Source organism: Buteo buteo, chromosome 16 (genome assembly GCF_964188355.1).
Source record: "Buteo buteo chromosome 16, bButBut1.hap1.1, whole genome shotgun sequence".
Taxonomy (NCBI): domain Eukaryota; kingdom Metazoa; phylum Chordata; class Aves; order Accipitriformes; family Accipitridae; genus Buteo; species Buteo buteo.
Window position 1 is genome coordinate 18,378,472 of NC_134186.1, and position 7,728 is coordinate 18,386,199.

Here is a 7,728-nt window from a genome sequence, read left to right on the forward strand (position 1 = left end):
TGGCTATATGAATTGTAGCATTCATTTACCTAAACAGTTCTCTCTGGGTATACGCACCAGATAGAGAACAAATTAGGTTACTCTAAACATGTTCACTGTGGACTAAGCTAATGCAGTCTTCTTCCAGACTAGGTTGGCTAAGAATACAAAGTTACAGACCTCAACTAATGAGTAAGAATTCTTATTGTAACTCATTTTAACTCAATCACCTCTATCTATCGTCTCCAGTTCTCTGCAACTAAACTATCGTATCTAATTTCAAACTCTGGTTAACAGCAACAGACCCAAATAGAAAGGCATACCCAAACAGAAGGGTGGTTTGGCCATAAATTGTTAATGTACTAGCTGGTCCCTATTGCTACAGTTTGTAGTAAGGTAGACTTCAGAAAGTTCAACTCCTAATGCAGAATAAATCTTTCAGGCTCAGTCCCTAGTGAATAAAAAGTTTTTAACAAAATCTGACAGCTGTTCAAAGCCTGTATGAATGAAAAGAGGACTTAAATCTGAAACTCCATGAGCAAGCATCCCCATTGTTCAAATCAGTCCTCAAATTTTATTTCTGCACACCCAAACAGCAAGGACCAGAAAAATGGTAGCTACAAAGGGAGGAGGATCTTCACCATGGCCCCTCTCTACCAAGGCAGAGCTCTAGAGCAGCACAGGAGACCAGGATTTCCAGAGTCTGTGCAGCACCTCATAGGTGGGCAGGACTTCTCTTCCATGACATTTAACTAGACACATCTCACCAGCATAAGGCATTTCTACATGAAAAAGAAGCAAGATACAGGAAAAGAATTTGCAGTTGGATTAGGGGTAAGAGTGACCAGTACTCACTCTCAGCTGATGTACATACACCTGAAAAACATATCCAAAACTATTCCCAAAAAGGGGAATTTCAGATCTTGTAGGATGTGACTCTCCAAGGCTTGGCAAAGCCTCATATAACCTCACCAAAGTTAAATATGACTGTGAGTGTTTACAAGCACAAGGAGTAGGCCAAATTGGGAATGTAAATATTTGGATTTGGTTCCCCAAACTTGCCTCTATCTGTACTGCCAACTAAATCCCAACTGCAGACCAAAAAGTCTGAAAAGCAACAGTTGCACACACTTTACAGCATAGAGACAAAACTAACACACATGGCACTCAGCATTGGGGGGGGGGGGGGGGGGGAGTAACTTGTAATCTAAACTGAACTTATGTTAAACAAGACATCAATGAAGTTTATGCCAAAACTCAACTTGACTCAGCTATCATTTGGTATATTTTGAAAGTGTGATCAGTCCAAATGTTGGTCCTCTGCCCGGCAAGAGTCTAGGTTACATTAACCATATCTAGATTACTCAAGACCCCATAGATGACATGATGGATCTCGCACCAGTGTAACTTTGACCTAAACCACATTCTCTTAAGCCATCAAAAGCAAGTACTTCTACCTTCCAGGCAGATGAGTTGAGGAAAGTCTTCTCTGGATGCAAAGTAATTTATTTAGCAACCTCAGTCCCATATTCAGAATTGATTTAGGATACCAAATCACCTTGAGTTCTGAACACCCATGGCTTTGGGGTTTTTTTAAGTTTAACGCCAGTTTTTTTAGCTATAGGTAAGGACGGCAGTCAGGGATCCACTCAAGAAAGCTGTGACCTCCCCCGCACACAGATCCCAAGGGATACACTGTATTCTCAGCTGCCAGTTCCCAGCTCTTCTCAGTAAGTGTTAAATGCCTTTCAGTCCTACGTCTCCATTGCAGACACTCACTGGAAGAAATCAGAAAGGCAAGCATCTCACCAAGACCAGGATTTTTTATTTATTTTTTTTTTAATGATAAGAATTTGGGCCTCCTCACTCCCACTACTGTAAACTAACAAAAAGTCCATCCTCTCCCTCTTTAGTTAAGTGGGAAAGTACAAATCTGGTTCTTTAGCTTTACTCAACTGTGGGAAACTTGGGTTTGCTCTCCAGTTAAAAGCAGGCTCTTCAGCACACTTCACAGTGACCTCTTCACAAGGGGCTAGTATCTTTTCTTTAAATGCCCCCACACTAAAAATAGTCCTGCTTCCTAAACATGAGTGCCTAACAGTTCCAGGCATTCTGAGATCTTGCATACCACTTTATTTTTTTTAAGCTGGCAACATCTATTTAACCAGCAATTAAAAAAAGGAGGCCCAGCCACCCCAGTGATTCTTCCCAGAGGGTCTTAGATGTTTATGAAACACAATGAAAACAATAAAGTGGATAAAATCCTGCTATTCCATCAAGTCCTTGGCAAGACTTCCCAACCAAGAATAAATTGGCGTGGTACATTACAGTCAACAGATTACACAATGGTTTACAGGGTCACCAATAATAAGGGGTCACACACTCCTTAAAGAGCTACAGTATATGTTAAAAGTCACTTGCTTAAAGGGAAACAGCAATGCTTGGTCCTGAGCTCCTTGGAGCAAATTCTGGCAGCCACAGCATGAATGCACTGTAGGGGTAGGAGAGGACAGAAGGCACCTCTCCTCCGCAGCACCAGGAAGGGCAGTGACTACACTGAGCAAGCTGGCTGGTGGAGTTTAGCACCCTGAAGGGAGCAAAAGAAAGCCAGGCCAGCCAGGACTCTCTTATTTCTGCACATGAAAGAACACATGCTATATACTTTTAGGAGCAGGACACTCTCCGTGCCCCAGTGAGGCCCAGCACCGCCCACCCTATCACCCCTTCCCAAGGAGCCCTGCTCCTCACCCCTCCATACTCTCAGAGGAAAGTGGTTCCACTCCAGAAGCAAGATGGCAGATCCCTGTCAGTCTAGTTGCTCTTAACAATGTATAGACTGTAGCTAGCTTTAAAAGGTGCTCGGCTATATTCTTAGGTAACTTGATAAAGTAATCATAATTGCTTAAATGTGTTGCAGTTTTCCTTTAAATAACTAATGTTGAAGCAAGAGGGAAACAAATGGTCAAAGCCATAAATCTTACTCACCCATCAACACGGTAACAGATTTCCACTATGTCACCTGCATAACCTGATCATCAAAATGAAAGTTAAATTTTGAGGTTCCTAAAACATGCATGATTTTCTCAAATCTCACCTTAAATGCAAGCTACTCCTACCTTTGCTCTGTTAACTTACCCTTCCACTATATGGAATATTTTCATCTACTGATTATCTATTAATCATGTATAAACAAAACATTATCAAGTCTTAAAGGCAAATCATCCTCACTTCAATTCATCCTACCCTGCACCATCAGAAATCAGACTACAATGAACAGTTTCATCCTTTATCTTCCACAAGTTTTGACCACTACCGGTGGCTTTTACTGGATTATTCAATATCTGGCTGAAGTTAAAGACTTACTACTCAGAACAAAAAATTAAAGAAAACCTATTCCCCAAAGTCAGTGCAACAGTAAAACAAGGGTGTAGAAAACACTACTATTGACATACTCCATGCAGTAATACTATGCATCCGGCTTCATTTAGCTTGACTACTAAAATTCAAAGTACATGTCAGTGATAAAACTGAAGCAAACATAAGAAGGCTCTCTCATATGTAGCCGCTACTCTTTGATTGCGGTGACCCACTGCTCCTTAGTAAAGCAAACGCTTGGTACCAAGCCAAGAGCAGTACATCTGATTTTCCCACCAAGTGAACTGCTGAAGCAGCTCCCTTAGCTCTTCAGCTAAATGCGTCTTGGGATCCTAAAGTCTTCCGCCGGAGTCCAGGTGGCTCCTCTACTCTTTTCAACACGCATGCAAACATTACAGCCGGCTGGATAGACGACGCGAGTGGGCAGTGGAAGGGAAAAGAAGTGCTACAGCTCCCCATCCCTCTCCAGATCAGAGCCCCACACACGGCGGGATAGCTCTGCAGCTCGGTTGTAGTTAACCGAGGTGGTCTCCTGGGCTCTGTCCCTCCGGGGTGCCTCTGCCCTCGCCACCCACGCGAGAAGAAACGTCCCGCAAGGCACGGCGGTGGCACGGGGCGCACCAGCGCGGGAGCACCGACTCCCCGCTCCGCCCGTGCGCAAGGACCCCGCGCCCATCCGCGCTCCCCCCGGGCAGGGCAGGGACCCCCGCAAGGATCGCGGGGCCGGCCCGCACCGGCACGGCCACCGCCGGCTCCGTTGCCGCGGGGGCTCCGCGGTCCGGGGAGCCTCAGGGCCCGGGGAGCCCCCGCATCCCCGGCCCGCCCCGCTCCCGGTAGGCGGCCGGCTCGCAGGGACGGCGAGCCGGGGCACGATCGATCGTTTCTCCCCCTCCCCCGCCCCAGCCCCGCTCCCCTGCCCGGGTCCCCAGAGGCGACCACCGACCCGGCAGCGCGGCTCCCCGGCCCTTACCGAGCCGCGCAGGGATGCGCTCCCTCCGCCGGACGCCTGCAGTCCCCGTCCCGCAGCCCGGGCGGTTGTAGCTTTTTTGGAGAAGCTGGGAAGAGGGAGAGAAAGAAAGGGGGCAGGGAAGGGGGAGGGAAGGGACTGAGATCGAGGGAGAGAGAAGTATGCAAAGGCAGGAAGTGGAGACGGCCACGGCCAGTGCGGGAGATTAATGGGAACCAGTCACCCGGCAGCCAACAAAGAAACCTGCTCCCCCAGCGCAGCCCGGCCCGGGCTGCAGCCCCGCCGCGGCCGGGCAGCCCCGGGCGGCCGAGCCACCGCTCCCGCCGGCAGCGCTCGGCCCCGGCCCCGCGGAGGGGTGGGCGCCGCCCCCCCAAACGGCCCCAGACCCAGGTCCTGGCCAGGCGGGAGGGAAGGAGGGAGGAAGGGAGGGAAGCAGCCCGCCGGGGCCGGGCAGGACCGGCCGGTCCGCGGGGAGATGCGACGGGCAGAGGAGGAGGAGGAGGGGAGAACTGAGCCCCCCGTCTGACAATCTTTCTCCTCCCTCTACCCCGGAGGAGCGACACCGCTGATTTTTTTTATTTAAAAAACTACGAGGGCTGGGCTCCTCTCCGCGCCGAGCCGCTTGCGGGGAAGAAAGGAAGGAAGGAGGAGAGCGAGCGGCGCGCTTCCTGCGCTCGGGCGCCGAGCAGATGGTTTCAATCAGAGCGCCGGGGATGGGCGAGCGCCCGGGCCGGCGGGACGCGGGGCGGCCGCGCTTTCCAAGCTCCCCGGGGTAGCTTCGGAGCAACAGTACCTGTGGCGAAAGAGTGGGGGAGAGGGAGGCAGCGGCGTGCCTCCGAACTGCATTCCGGCTCCCTCGGTTCAAATCCAGCCTACCGGGACCAGCTACCGACAGCAGTTTTGTCACGCTCTGCTCCCGGGGGAGTGGAGCCCCCGGTGCCCCCCTCGGAGGCACGCCGCGGCCAGGGCCCCTCCGCACGCCAGGGCGCAGGGCGACGCGGGTACCAGAGGGCGAGGAAGGTCTCTGCGTGGCGCAAGCGACAAAGCGGGCATACTCCACGCAGGCCACGAACAGCATCGCAGGGGCCAGCTCCCTGGCACGCCTGTCCCCGTGCTTCTGCCGGCGTAACCGATGAGGAACCCGCACAAGTCGTTTGATATAAAAACCATACAAAAGAGGCAGGATACTAGCTCTTAGCAGAACCATGAGTACTGCCAAATACAAAGACTGCACCTAAGTCTTGAAGTATTATGTAAGCATTTATAAAACAAGTCACTTCACAATATATTAACGAAATGATAATAGGAAGAGAAGGAAAATAGCGAGAAGAGCGACACGTGTATTCTGCAACTGGAAATACAAATTCCAGTACTACGCATTTCTTGAACTTTAAGCACATGCTTACTTTCTTTTCATTGACTGAAATGGAACCGAAATGGTGCTCAGCGTTAGGCAACTGCTTATGAGCTTTCCTGCACAAGGATACTTCTCTGAACCCAGAGCCGAGTACTCAGGATAAACTATTCTCGGCTTTCACCACCTCATCAACAAAATAAGATATATTGTCTTGAGATACCCTGATCCATTATCCCACATGACAAGGAAATCTGGTGTAAATGTCCAGCAATCTCACAAACCTCCATTATATTTCAAAAGAGTGAATGTACAGGAAATAAGGGTAACTCTCATCTGGATTCTGATATGAATGTGCGTTTCAAAGCAAAAGCTATTTCAGCTGTCAGCCTTCTTGGGACAGATGTATTTACTCAGCTGCAAAAGGAGCACTGTGTCACCGAACATCAAAAAATGGTGGCAGTTTAAATTTCAACACACAAGGAATAATTTACCTCCTGAACAACAAGCTACTGCTACAAGTACCTGGCAGAAATATCAAATGAATACAATTTTCTTTCCCTGTTATGAAAACGACGTAGGAGGGCCTTTTCAAGTATATTTCACAAGTGCAGCAAGATAGCAAACACATCCACCTCTCCAGGAGACCAATGATAAGAAGGAATGATGCTCAAAGATGGATGCTCAAGTTAAGCAGGAAGCAGTCTATTCTGGCTGCTTCTCCAGGACATCAAACAAACATCTGAAACATGCTAACACTGCTTTTTTATCGAATACTACTTTTCTCCCCCACTTAGGTTGCATTCAGTCCCCCAGACCTCAAGCACCCCAGCAACTGCCTAAATTTTCCTTTGAGTACAAGAGACCCAACCTAAAGTTAAGTTATATTTGAACAGTAAATTGGGGCTTTCAATGTGTTTTAATGAACAAGCAGCCCGTGAAGGGCTTGTTTATTACAGGAGTTGGCTGCTGCTCTGGTTAAGCAACTGGAAGATGATAATAAAATGTAAACTAGGAGAGGACTATTTTTCTTGCTTGCCAAACAGATTACAGCTAGCAAAGCTCCACAAACAAGAATGAAGGACTTGAAAAATCAGGGCCTACTTGTTAACCTTGGCCATACTGCACTTAAAGAAAGTTTCTGTGCTTATTTTGCCCTTCCTACTGTCACCTCAGTGCAAGCGAGGTCAGCAAAGCCACGGAGTGGCTCTAATTTACATGTAGCCGCAGTCTCTTTCCAAGCCCGTTTGGTAGCTCCAGTGAGGCTGTGGGGCTGACAAAGGCCTCATGCGTATGCGCTGCCCTGCTGGAAAACCCTCCTGGGCCAGAAGCAGCTTCCAGGGAGCAGATTTGCTCATTCCGCAAATCTTCCTCGCAGTGGGCCAAACCACTTTGTGCTTTCTTTTTACCAACCAAAGCGAAAGGGCTTTCTTTTGGAGAGCAGACGCAGCGGCAGTTTGCAGGCGCTCTGCCCTCTTACCAATACCTGTTTCACTCAGCCAACCATCAGTACACACTGTAATTATTATTTTGTACCTCATAAGTTTAAAAAACCCAAACAAACCAGGGAGTACCACTTTCCACCAGAGAGACCATGAGGTGAAGCCCCCCGGGCGCGCCAGCACCGGCTCGCCGGCACCCTCCAGCCTCTCTCGGCTCTCGTCCGCTGTCGCCCGGCGGGGACAGCCGCGGGGCACCACCCGGTCGCCTCACAGACCCGCCGCCGCCGGGAGCGGCGCCGCTGAGGGAAGCTCACGGGAAGCCTGTCCGGACGCCCCTCCCCCGCCCGGGGCGGCGCCTTTACCTCAGGGCAGGGCAGGGCATGGCGCGGGCCCGGCAGGGCTGGTGGCGTGAGGGGAAAACAGAGATCCCCGACCCGTCGGCGGCACCGGGCGCCCGGCGAGCTCTGCCCCGCCGCCACCGGGAGGGGGCGGGGCGGGGCGGGGCGGGGCGGGGCAGCGCAGCACGGGCGGGGCGGTGGCGCCCCCTGACGGTAGCGGGAGGGTGATGGCGGGGGAGTGGGCGGTGCGGGGGCGCGTGCGCACTGTGACGG

At 50.7% G+C, this 7,728-nt stretch overlaps 1 protein-coding gene across 1 annotated transcript in view; it reads right to left on the reverse strand.

Annotated features, from left to right (window-relative positions):
- Positions 1-4,433, reverse strand: part of DENND2B (DENN domain containing 2B) — a 182,297-nt gene extending 177,864 nt beyond the window's left edge. Inside the window, exon 1 of the mRNA XM_075048035.1 lies at positions 4,325-4,433. The gene's annotated coding sequence lies outside the window, so the exon portion shown is untranslated. The remainder of the gene's footprint in view (positions 1-4,324) is intronic.
- Positions 4,434-7,728: the final 3,295 nt, after the last annotated feature.